The sequence below is a fragment of the Akebia trifoliata genome, chromosome 16, assembly GCF_017979445.1.
Source record: "Akebia trifoliata isolate Shusen 1 chromosome 16, ASM1797944v1, whole genome shotgun sequence".
NCBI classification, from domain to species: domain Eukaryota; kingdom Viridiplantae; phylum Streptophyta; class Magnoliopsida; order Ranunculales; family Lardizabalaceae; genus Akebia; species Akebia trifoliata.
Window position 1 is genome coordinate 742,746 of NC_141390.1, and position 14,003 is coordinate 756,748.

The 14,003-nt window shown below is 31.4% G+C and overlaps 1 non-coding gene across 1 annotated transcript; it reads right to left on the reverse strand.

The window, feature by feature from the left end:
• Positions 1-7,407: 7,407 nt before the first annotated feature.
• On the reverse strand, positions 7,408-7,479 carry TRNAT-UGU (transfer RNA threonine (anticodon UGU)). Its single transcript has one exon. It is a non-coding gene; the product is annotated as a tRNA-Thr (tRNA).
• Between the last annotated feature and the right edge of the window lie 6,524 nt (positions 7,480-14,003).

Below are 14,003 nucleotides of genomic sequence, written 5' to 3' on the forward strand. Positions count from 1 at the left end.
TGCTTTTGGTGAGGATGATCTCCTCACCGTAGAGATCATCCTCACCAAAAACCAGCCCATTCCAAAACCTCTAACCCATGTTTTGAAAAATGTTTTGCCAAAATATTTGTCAAAATGTTTGTTGCTGAACGGGACCCTATATATATATATATATATATGCATGTTGGATATTTCAAGTAGATTTATATATCTAGTGTTGAGCTCGAAAAATTAAAAAATGAAAATATTAAAATCTTCAAGAACGACATTTGAATCATCGACCTCAATAACTGGAATAGGTGACCTCAATGAAATATCAAGTATTAAAACCATGATCCACTCTCAAGACACCATATTTAATACAAGCTCTCTTATATCACTCATCCCATCTAATTATAGGACTAATAAGTGCCCACTGAAGATCAAAATACTTTTCAGTTTTCACCTATATATATATATATATATATATATATGTTCTCTTTCATGTAGGTGGGCCTCAAAGTCACATCTCGAATGTAAAATAAAACCCCACAACGTTTGCAATCTATATGTTTTTTTTATGTATTATTTTATCAATAGTGAGGCTTTGTTGCAGTCTTTTCAGATCCTCAAAAGAATAAAAGACAACCACATTCCCATTTTTTCTAATTAGTATTGCATCATGGGCCCAACATCCATCATCTATGCCCTAAACATGGCCCATCAAGTCATAAAACCCAAAGATTTGATTGGTCAAAGCCTTTGATCTAGAGATGGGCCCAAGATTCATTTATACAAGCACACATTTGCTATCTTTTTCAATAATTTGATTTTTTTTTTTATTTTCTTTAAAAAAATCAGAAAGACCAATTGTCTTTGAAATGAAGTTTTAGAATGTTAGGTCTAAGGTAGCATAAAATATACCACTAAAACAGTAAGAATGCTTTCCTTTTTCTTTTTTTATTTTTCTTTTTTCTCTTTTTCTTTTTCCCTTTCATTAAAAGGAGATCTTATCAACTTTAGCTTTTAAATCATGATTTTTAGATCTTAAATAACTTTTTGGCTTATTTCTTAAAAGTTTGAACTTTGGATTTACAAAACCCATGAAACTTTTTAAAATTTGCTCCTCCATGAAAGTTTTAAATTCCTAAAGTGCCCACAAGTAATAAGCCAAAGGTAGGTAAGATCTTGTGAGAATAGATGGAAAAATGACTTTCCTGGGAAAATGCAATTCATCGTTTGTTTATTTGTATTGTAACTACAAAGCATCCATGGTGTTTGTTTTTGAACGTGTGCAGCCTTCGATGAGTTGCATTTGGTTCATGAATATTAGATAAAACGACACTATTTGCTAATTCAAGTTGTATTTCCAATGGAAACATTCTCCCAAGAAATTATAATTTTCTTAAGATAATTGATTTTCCCAAGAAAACATTTTCTCCACAATTATGTGCACTTACCTGAAACCTAGTCTCCATCCACATGGAGTACAACTGGGTTCTTAGATATAATGCACTAAACAAATATTTGCTTCCGTATGTTGTTTGGCCCGCCCTACATACTTCATTGAAACTTTGCAATATATCATAAAAGGTTTGATTTCCATATAAAACACGACACATTTCAAACAAAACACATGGGCTATTACCACAAAACAACAATTAGAAACTTCTATTGGTGAGGCTTGGTATGCAACCAAGGTCTCTCTCTCTCTCTCTCTCTCTCTCTCTAAGGTAGGGTTATCGATGGGTCGGAACAGACCCAAAATCTCAAATGTTCCAATCTGATAAATAAGAGTTCAGATCAAGGATTTGGATTTTGATAAGGCCAAATACGATAAAAGTTTTAAATCAACTATCTCCCATTCCATTAGGGATCTAATCAGATAGAGTCGTGCTGGAGTGACCTCAAGATTGACCTCATTTCGCACTTTGCTAACGTGGAGGTGTGTACAAAATCATAAATATTTTCACTCGTATCTCAATGAAAAACATCTATGGTTTGTATACACCTCCAAGCTAGAAAAGTGTAAAATGAGGTCAATCTTTGAAGTCACTTCAGCATTATTCAATCCCCGATAATGGGTTTGAAATGTATAAATGATGTATATTTATAGTTGGTTGGTGTTCGGAGGTCCTAAAGAGAGCTAATCATAGAGATCATCCTCACAAAAAATCAGCCCATTCCAAAACTTCTAACTCCATCAAAAGTGGTTTACAAAAATCTAACAGTCCACGATTCTTCAACTCGTAAACTAGGGTTTGAAGTTTTGAAATGAACTGATTTTTGGTGAAGATGATCTTTTCACTATAGAGATCATCCTCACAAAAAAAACAACTCATTCTATAACTTGTAACCCCTATTTTGAAAAATGTTTGGCACAATATTTGACTATCTTTAGGGCATCAGAACGTTTCCCCTTATATTTTAATGTCTCTATTACATTAACGAACGATACGTGCATAAGACCTATCAATATCATCCATTGCAAGATATCGATGATGATCATGACTATTATCATGACGATAATGATGATAAAGACGAAGAATAGGAAGGTATTGAGGTAATTTTCCTTTAGTATGCAAGAGAGGACCAGTGTCAACGGGGGCATGTCATCAATTTGAAAACATAAGAGGCCACATATCAGGTAAAGACAGGGTTTCATTAAAATTATAGGTATTTTTTAGAGAGCTGCTATTGGCACCTAAACTTTTACTTATTACAACCCAATTTCTAAAATTACTTATCACATCCTAATAAAAGATTAGAACACACCATTCAAATATTACAAAAGTTTAGTTCAAGTTATTACTTCAACATAACCCCAAGGGGTTGGCTTACCGGCAAGCCAAGCCTTGATAAGCTCTTCACAAAGGGTAGGTCAAGTGTTTGAAACCCCATGAAGCAATAAATGCTTTGGTGCCACCCTTCAGGATCCAGTTGACCCTCGACTCAATTAATTGCACATAAGACTTTTCAAGGGGGTGATGTGTGTGACTGTGGGATTAGTCTCGCATGATGGATGGGGATCCCCACGATAAGCCAATTAATTCAACATTAAAAAGCATTATAACATGTTCAAACAACTTCAACAGTAGTTTACAAATGAGATTAGGCTCCTATAAAATCTCAAATCTAACAACTAAAGAAAGAGAGTTTCTATTGGCTTCCCCACTTTTACTTGCTCAACCATTGACATATATTTTTATTTTTTTAGTTGGGGTGTAATAAGTAAAAGTTCAGGTGACAATAGCAGTTCTCCTTTATAATGATTTTTAATTTAAAACAATGTAACATTTAAGTCTTTAATTTGAAAGGGTATAATAGTTACATTTCTCAAAAGGTCTTTATAAATATAATGGTCTAAAAGTGGGCATCAAATAATCCATATTGTTTCTTGGGAGCCACTTAGAAAAATATTTTTAAAATATCTGATCTGTAGTCATTTTCCCAAGATTATATATGAGGCATTCAGAGTAATATGGAGAAATATATATACTATGGAGAAATATATGGATGTGTGTATGGAATCATAGATCTTTTCCCTTGTGCATCCTGAAGAAAAAAGATCAATGGTTCAGTGCACATGTCACATCAGCTAGTGACTTTCGGGTGGCTTTTTTTCGAGTTAATTTATTGCGACTCACACTAAAGTCACATTTCAATTCTACCGACAAAGGATCGACTCAATTGATTCCTAACCGAACTCCAAAAAGATGCCTATTATCAATCGATGGGCATGGGTCAAGCTTAAGGATTCTTATTCCAACCCTAAAGATATGGGTTACACTCGAGTCCAACCTTAAATCCCTTTGTATCCTTGTACCCTTTTGAGATGGGACTAATCCCTACGATTGCACACCCTAACCCCATGGAAAGCATACAGAGTAACATAGGATGCTATCTAATTTTAAACACATGACCAAAGAGAGCAAATCCTTACTTCTAGTTTTATATCTAAGGCAACACCTTTGGGATAAAAAATAATAATAATAATAAAATAAAAAATAAGTAAAAATAAAAAAATCTAATAATCTTTATTGGGCCTAAATGGGTAAAACCCTAGTACGGCATACACAAACCCGGTTCGGCATTTATTTTTATTTTTATTTTTTCAAGTTTTATTTCGATTATTAGGATATAATGGGAATTTATTATTTATTATTTATTATTTTTAATTTCAGTGGGCCAGAGTTTAAAAGAACAAAATGTAAAATTTAGTGGGAAAATGAATTTATGGTTGTGGATTTTTGGCAAGGTGTTTTACTTTTTGCTAAATTATGTATGTTCGAATATGTGGGAATATATATGCTTTAAAAATGTTAATGTTCGTAACCATCTATTAGTGATTCAATAATTTTAACCCTCAATTAGAGAGACCTAAAGAAACAATGTTATTGATCAGGACTTCATGACCATAATTTTTATGTTCTAAAGACAGTCAAAATGTTATTAAAACTTAGCCTAGAACAGATTTAATAAGGATAGTAACCAAGATCCTTTCTAGTAATCATTCAACAAGGACAAATTAATTCAATTCAAGAATGATTCAGGAAAAAAAAATTGAATTATAAATAGGATGATTTGAACCAATAAAATAAATGTAGTAGAGATGGAGAGAGGCAGATATTAGGGAATATTCAGTTGGTCATAAAAAGTAAAAAAATAAAGAGTCGGATGTTAGAACTCATGTGACGTTTTGACCTCATTGACCTACGTTTATTGACTTCCAAGGTTTTAATTTCTAAATTGCACATGGATTATATAATATAATAGATATAAATTTTAAATGAAAATCTAATATCATTAAAATTATATTCTTTAAGGAATTAGTAAGAGACCTTGATAGGTAGGAAACCAATTAAAAGAATTAATCTAAGCTCTCAACCTTCATTTATAAAAATGATTGGCTAATCCCATATTAGAGGTTGTTGAAAGGATACGAAATGTTAAGATAGGAAATGATATCTATCGATCATAAAAACTCAATCAATCCAAATAAAGAGAAGGAAGAAGGTGAGTTTAGAAGAAAAGACCAATCTGATTGAGGTTTCATAAATCACGAGGAAAAAGAAGATTAAATGGAACATCATTAAAAGCATTGAGTTAAAGGTTTAGCGATGACACAAGGTAAGTAATAATAATTTGAACTAGATTTTTGTTTATGAAATAATTAGACAACTCATTATTAGTCAAAATTTTCTTTATTTTTAAAAAATTTAGAGAAATTTGTGTGGGTTCAACATCAAGGCCCAGCCTTTGTTCTTTGAGCCAGGTCAAGCTAGTTAGTGGGTCAATAGGGATAATCAACAGCCTTTCTTTCTTCTACTAAAAGGAGAAGTGTGTTTAGAAAGTGTTTGAGAGTACACTCATGATGATGTTTCCCAATAAGATAACTATAGTTAAAGTAAGTTAATTAGAGTTAAAAGTGTGGTACCCAAAGATTCTTCATAAATTTGGATACATAAGGTACCTTATCATTTCTTTCTTGTTTCTTTAGGATAGTTTCCTATATATATTCTCTAGCTAAATAGCCTTTGCTTCTTTCTTCACATAAAATCATTAGATTAAGACTTACATTATTTTTCTTTCCAATTGATTTGATTTTTCGTTTTTTTTTTTTTTTAATTGTTAATTTGACATATTTTACATTTACATTATTTTGTTTTGTTTGGTTAAGGTAAAGACTGTATAAAAAAGCCCGCATTTTGTGTGAAATTATAGCCTTTTTGATATAATGATAGTCGAATTTGATAAGAAATCATACAAATAGCACTATTTTTGATTTTTAGTTGACCTGATATGTAGATAGGGGATTGGGCCTGTATATGGGCTTTTTCTAGTCCATAGACCATCATAGGCTTGTCAACGGATTAATCCCAGGGCATGTGCAACGCCCGCACATCACACACACCAGGTGAGTCAAGGTGCACCTTCACGGGTGGCCCCTGAAGAATTAATGGTCATACTGGGTATCGAACTCACGAGTTACAGGCATTAATCGCTTATTGGTCCAAATTGCTATTGAGCCAATCCCTCGGGGTTTTGGTACATTTTTCATTAATACTAAATAATTTAGTAACGATAAAGATTTATATAAAGATAAGTAGTACATAAAAGAATATAAAATTTACAATTATTAATTTTAAGATGTATTTCAAAGTCTAAATACATGAAATTATAAACAAATGTGAAGAAAAAGATGATGACAAATAACTAAAGTTTAAAATGTGAATGAGAAAGAGCCCAAGATATTAGAAAATATTTTGAAATTTTAATCATATTAAGTTTTTACTTCGACAAATCAGGTAACCCGACTACTTTGATTGAACCAAACCTGATTTTTTTTGCTGAAGCCCATGAAGTTTGGGTTTAGCCCACTCAAGTTGCAGCCCTAAAAATTAGTGGTGCACATTGGATTGGGTAAATCTGACAACCAAACCAATCAGAGTCTTTTGAATTGGATTGATTCAGATTGAGCATGGTTTGGTTCGGGTGCGGTTTGTTAAAAAAAAAATCCAATTGATTTGGTTCGGTTCTGAATTAGGGGTATAATAGAACCGAACCATTCCGAGAACCGTATATATAGATTTAAAAATAAAAAAAATTCGTAGTTTCGTTCTTCTATTCTTTCTCTCTCTCTTTCTCAACTGTGTTAGTGTGTTAGAGGTAGCTCATCAAAGTCTTCAACTTCATCTCCACTGTTTTTTTCTAACAAAAACTTATAAAAAATATGCCTCTTTATTTTTAATCATAAAGCAACAAACAACATTTGATTTCAACTTTTAACAAGTAACAAACAACATTTAATTTTAAGAATGACTTTGATCTTCAATTATCCCTTACAAGGTAAGTGTTAAATGACTTTTATTTTCTATTTTTTTTTTTTAATATGTCATGCGTGATGCTTTATTTATATTGAAATAATAAGTATGTTGATGCTTTGTTTAATATTTATTTTGTTTAATTTTAAGTTTTAACTATTTTAATTTTATTATTGAAAATAATAAGTATTGAGAACCGATCTGAACCAAAGTTGATTTGGATTGGTTCGGTTCCACCGATCTGAACCATATGCACCCCTACTAAAATTAACATGCAAAGGTGCCAATAATTTAGATGAAATAATAGACAGATTTGATAAAATACACCCCATCCCTTTAGTCCATTTTCTAAAACAGATTTTTCTATGTTTCCAAGTTATGGGATTGTTCTCAAAGATCAAAGAAGATAACTTTGAGATAGATTGAAGTCTGTTTTGAAGGGATTCTAGGGTTTTGTTAAGTCAATTTGTTTAGTGGAAATACAGTTAATTTTCCCCAATTTGATTTGATTATCAGAATAGAGATATTAAAAATGTAAATCTCAGAAACTTATAAGTTTTGATGTTCTCTTGTTGTTGAAAATTTTCTAAAATTGAAATTCGTTCCATGTAATAAAAAATAAAATTGCCCCCATGCAGGATCGAACTACAGACCTTCAGTTTACAAGACTGACGCTCTACCACTGAGCTATAGGGGCTCAGTTGCAGATATTTTCGTCAAAAGTTATTTGATCTATAAATCATCAAAGAAAATGCAATATACATCAACCATAAAATGGACATTTGATATTCCACAATTACATCAATGCTAATTGGTACTCTACTTCCAATCAATGATTTTATGTGGATTACTTATTATCCATTACTTATTGGCCATGGTCCATCATCTTAGATTGGATCAGAAATGGAATTCAATCCAAAAATTAAGGGTTTGGATCGAATATTTAGGTTTTGATAAAGACTCGATCTCAAAAGATTCTATCTGTTAACTTAACACCAACCTTGAGGGGTTGGCTCAATGGCAATTTCGGGTTGATAATCATCTACTGCCTATAAGTCGTGAGTTCGATACCTAATATGAGCATTAATTCCTCCAAGGTGCACTCTCATTTACCTGGACTAGGCAAAGCCCAGACGTGGTCCCTGTCAGTTATCTACAGGGATTCCCCCGTTTATCAAAACAAAAACAAGAGGAGCTGTGCTCAAGTGACTTCAAGCTAAAACTTCATATCGCACTTTTTGTATTTGAAATATATAAATGATGTATTTTTATATTTTAGTAAATTTTTTTTTCTTGCATATATAATTTATAATTATTTTTTAAAAGAACTTTCACATAGATGTTTTAATAAGAGAGTTGCTATTGGCACCTCAACTTTTACTTATTATATCCTAATTTATAAAATTATTTATCACACCCTATTAAAGATTAAAACACACTCTTCAAACATTACAAAGGTTTGACTTTAATAATAATAAGACGTGATTTTCAAATTTGAAAATTTTCACTTGTGTGTACTTGGTTGACATGGCAAGGGCATAGAACTATAGATCTTTTTCTTTGGGATACCAAGGAAATTGATCAATAATTTTGTGCCCATGCCACGTTAGTCGAATATAGATCAAGTGAAAATTTTCGAGTCAGAAAATCATTAGTGAATTATAATCTCAACATTCACTTATTTTCTTTAATTTTAATTGCGTGTAATAGTAAAAGTTGGGGTTCCAATAGGAGCTCTTTTATTAAAATATCTATGTGAAATTTCTAAAAAAACATGTAGTTTACAAAGTTAATGTGGCTTTGACATCATCCTAATATTAAAGATATTTTATTTCGATATATTATATTTTACATATATTTCTATCATCAAGAGATTATGATACAAATGTCATTTTCTTTGGGAAAAAATATGATTAAAATGATAAAGGTTATATCTATTTTTTTATATTATTATTATTATTATTTTTTTAAAAGCTAAAATTGCTAGTGTGACTCTCCTTTTTTATGGTATCAAAAGGAGATGAGTGACTCAGCTTCAATGGTTTTGCAAAGAGTTTATTAAGGAAGAAGGATTTCAACAAATTGTCTTTCCTCCTATGAAATATGATTAAAAGAGGAGGATCAACATGATACAGAGCTTAGTCAAGCCTTATCCAAGACGATTTACACTGAGTCAACTACAAATCAAGTTGATGCGAGCCGAGTCAATGAAATATCAAGCTAATAGCTGAGTTAGACCAAGTCAATGTTGAATATGAGTCGATTGACATTAGCATGAAGCCTTCAAACTCGTCAAGCGATGACATCTTAAAGACTTAAATCATGACTAATGATAACCGGACTCAAAAAATTCACTCAGTTTGTACTCTATTAATGTGCAAGTGCACAGAACCGTAGATCTTTTTTGCCACATTGACCGAGTGAAAATTTTTTATTTTGAGTATCACGACTCTTTAAACCATTGCAATAAGTCTACTGCATCCTAACTTTAGATTATTTTAAAATATCCGAAACACATAAATTTTAAAATCAAAAGAGTATATAAGCAAATGCACCTTATGAGATGTTAACTTGGTTATGATGGTAAAGATGTCAAAGTGTTGATTCCACGACTTAGGTTTAAACCTATTTGCACATTAACTACTAATCACCCTGACTTAAGGCTGCAACTTGGAAAGTTGGAGGGTAAATCCAAGTTACAAAGCCCTCAACTCAACCATCAGGACGAAATTCACTAACCCAAGCTCAATCCAAACTTGAGCTTTTAAAATCGAGTTAGCTTGAGTTAGGTAATCTTAGGAGTTTTGGGATGATGCTCCCCTTCGCTCCTTAGTCCTTAATGTTAGTAACATTAATTGAATTGCTCTTCATCTTCAAGAAATCTATGGGTACCAGTGTTTTTAAAATTAGATCGGACAAATGATCTGATCGGATTCGATTAGAATTTCTAAAAAGATCAGTCCTATTCATTGAAAATTGGAATCCAGCTAAGACCAATGGCTTTTTTAACATAATGTTCTAACCGATAGTCTTTTTTGCAGTAGCAATTCTTAAAAATAGAAAAAAAGCTTTTTAAAAACATGTCACATCCATTGTAACACTTCTAATCCCATCAAAAGCGATTTACAATAATTAGACGATTTATGATTCTTCAATTTGTAAACTTGGGTTAGAAGTTTCGAAATGGACTGATTTTTTGTGAGAATGATCTCTTCACAAAAAATCAGACAATTTTGAAATTTCTAGCCCATGTATTGAAAAATGTTTTGCGCTTTTTAGGACCTCCGACCACTTCTATATATATAATAAAATTGGGTAAGGATCCTTAAACACATAAAGCTACAACATTTTTGTCTTATATGAGCATAAATGTTTGGAATGGACTGTTTTTTTGTGAGGATGATCTCCTCATCAAAAGTGATTTACAGAAAATGGATAATCCAAAATTTTTCAACTTGTAAATATGAGACTAGAAATTTTAGAATGAATTGAGTTTTGGTAAGGATGATCTCCTCATCATAGAGTCATTATCACAAAAAAAATCAACTCAATCCGAATCTTTTTGCTCATATAAAATAAAAGATATTGTAATTTTATGAGTAACTTTATGTGTATACGGATCCTGAGCCATTAAAATTATTTAATAAATAAAAATGGGTCCGACAAAATTAGAACATGGTTGGCTCTCTTTATTGATTGTCGCTGTCCACCGTCAATTTTGACGGCAATACAGAAATGATGTAATTGGTGATGCAAAGTCTTCTTAGTTTTTCAAAGAAGTAAGTATTTATTTTTTTATTTATATAATCTTGGATTTCTTCGACATCAGCATTTATTTAACATAAATCTGGTACTACAGGGAGTTAGGAAGCTATGTATCTCCACATCTCCATTGCAAGCCATGTTGCACACACTTTGGGTAGATACCCTCTTATGAGGAGTGGATCCTTGATAGTTCCCTATAGCACTTTACAACGGTTGAGATAACACTACTTTAACAAGATAAGAAAAATTCTTTTATTTAAATTTGAAAGTTCAATGGTCGTCTTTTTTCTAATTTTTAATTAATTAGTAAAAGTAATTTTCCCTCAATTTTATTTTTCAAAGAATCGTGTTAGAGTGAAGTCCAATCTTGAGGTCACTTTATTTTTTTTAAAATCGTGCTAGAGTGAAGTCCAATCTTGAGGTCACTTCAACATTATTCTTTTATAAAATTTGATCAAAATCATCAGTTTAAAGGATTGAGGTGTTATTTATTTATTTATATTTTATTTTTAGTTTTGATGGAATGACATTAAAAATGACATCAATTCACGCATGGTTGATGTGGAGGTGCACAGAACCATAGATACTTTCACTCGAATCTCGATGAAAAATATTTATGTCTACGTACATACTTCCAAGTAAGCAATGTGTGATTTGAAGTCGTCTCTAATATCAGTTCAACATTTTTCTTTTTCTTTTTTCTCATATTACTCTATCGACTGTAGAAAAAGTATTACATAAAACTAGAGAAAAAATAGGTGGTCTCTTGACTATTGGAAAAAATACTACAAAGAACCACAGGAGAAAACACTCCTTCCATCTTGATCCCCAAGGTCAGAGTTGGCTTAGCAATAAAACTAACGATACGGTTTAGGGGCTCAGTTACTGAGCTATAGGGGCTCAGTTACTGGTAGCTTTCATAAAATATTATTTGATCTATAAATCATCAAGGAAAAGGCGATATAAATCAATAATAAAATGGACATCTGATAAATAGAGTATCAGTTACATCAATGCTAATTGGTATTCTTTTTCCAATCAATGATTTTATGTGGATTAATTATTATCCATTACTTATCTATTTTATATGATCATTTTGTTTTGGCCACAGTCCATCATCTTGGATTGGATCAGAAATGGAATCCAATCCAAAAATTAAGGGTCTGAATGGAAGATTTAGGTTATGATAAGGACTCGATCTCAAAAGATTCAATTTGATAACTTATCATTAATTTCGAGGAGTTGGCTCAATGACATTTTCGAGTTGATAATTAGCCAATGCCTACAGGTCGAAGGTTCGATACCCAGTATGAACATTAATTCCTCTAGGGTGCACCCTCATTTACTAGTTTATCAAAACAAAAACAAAAGGCGTTGTGCTAGAGTTACCTCAAGTTGGAACCTTAGATTGCACTTCTTGACGTGAGTGTATGGGAACTATAGATGCATTTTTGTATTTGAAATATATAAATGATGTATTTTTATGTTTTACTAAATTTTATTTTTTGTCTATATAGTTTATAATTTGTTTTTAAAGAAATTTCACAAAAAGAGCTGTTATTGACACCTCAACTTTTACTTATTATACCCTAATTTATATAATTCTTTATCACACCCCTATTAAAGATTAAAACACACTTTTCAAACATTACAAATGTTTGGCTCAAATAATAATGAGTCATGATTTTCTAACTTGAAAATTTTCACTCGTGTGTATTGGTTGACATGGCAAGGGCACAAAATCATAGATTTTTTTTTTCATGATACAAAAGAAAATTGATCAATAGTTTTGTGCCCATGCCATGTTAGTCGAGTACAGATCGAGAGAAAATTTTCGAGTCAAGAAATCATTAGCGAATTATAATCTCAACATTCACTTATTTTCTTTAATTTTAATTGCGTGTAATAGTAAAAGTTGGGGGTTCCAATAGGAGTTCTCTTATTAAAATATCTATATGAAAGTTTTAAAAAAACATGTAGTTTGCAAAGTTAATGTGGCTTTAACATCATCCTAATATTAAAGATATTTTATTTCGATATATTATATTTTACATATATTTTTATCATCAAGAAATTATGGTACAAAGGTCATTTTCTTATGGGGAAAAATATGATAAAAATTATATCTATTTATTTATTGATTGTCGCTGTCCAACGTCAATTTTGATATTCACTATCAGCAGTACAGAAATGATGTAATCAGTGACGTCAAAGTCTTCTTAATTTTTCAAAGAAACAAGTATTTATTTTTTTATTTATATAATCATGGATTTCTTCGACATCAGCATTTATTTAACATAAATCTGGTACTACAGGGAGTTGGGAAGCTATGTATCTATCACCGCATCTCCATTGCAAGCCATGTTGCACGCACTTTGGGTAGATACCCTCTCATGGGGAGTGGATCCTTGATAGTACCCTCTAGCGCTTTGCAACGGTTGAGATAACACCACTTTAACAAGATAAAAAAATTTCTTTACTTAAATTTGAGAGTTCAACAATCGTCTATCTTTTAATTTATAATCAATTGGTAAAATCAATATCCCCTCAACTTTGTTTTTTGAAGAGTCGTGCTGGAGTGAAGTCCAATCTTGACGTCACTTCAGTATTATTCTTTTATAAAATTTGATCAAGATCATCAATTTAAAGGATTGAGGTGTTATATATATATATATATATATATATATATATATGGGCGGTTCAAGGGTCATATGTATAAACATATGAAAAAACAATGGTTTTTCAAAATATGGGTTAGAGGTTTTGGATTGAGCTGATTTTTTTGCAAGGATGGTCACTATGATGAGAAGATCATTCTCACAAAAAATCAATTCAATCAGAAACTTCTAAATCCATAAAAAATGATTTACAAATTATTAACAAAAATTGACAAAAATCGATGGTCCACATTCTAAATCAGTTTTAATGGGGTTAGAAGTTTCAGATTGGACTGATTTTTTTTTTCCGGATGATCTTCGCATCATAGAGATCATCCTCACAAAAAATCAGCTCAATCAAAAATTTCTAACCCATATTTTGAAAATTTATTAATGTTACATTGTTTTTACATATGTTTTTTCAAATGTCCCTTGAACCTGACCTTATACATATATATATTTTGAGTTTTGCTGGAATAACATTAATTCATGCATGATGAAAAACATCTATGTTTACTACAAACTTCAAAATAAGTAATGTGTGATTTGAAGGCATTTGTTGTGGTAGGTTGTCCAACAACAAATGTGCTATTGCACTTACAAAAGAGACTTGGGAGTTTGATAGCCACCCAACCACTTGGAGTATAAGATCTCTGTAACTTTCATTATTTTCTTCACGACACTCTCTTTTTTCTTATTTTGAGTTGTGACCAATTATGGGTTATCCATCCATCATTCTATTCATGCAGATTTTTTTAAATCTGAATGTCTCTACCTTATCTATAAATACAACTCCGTT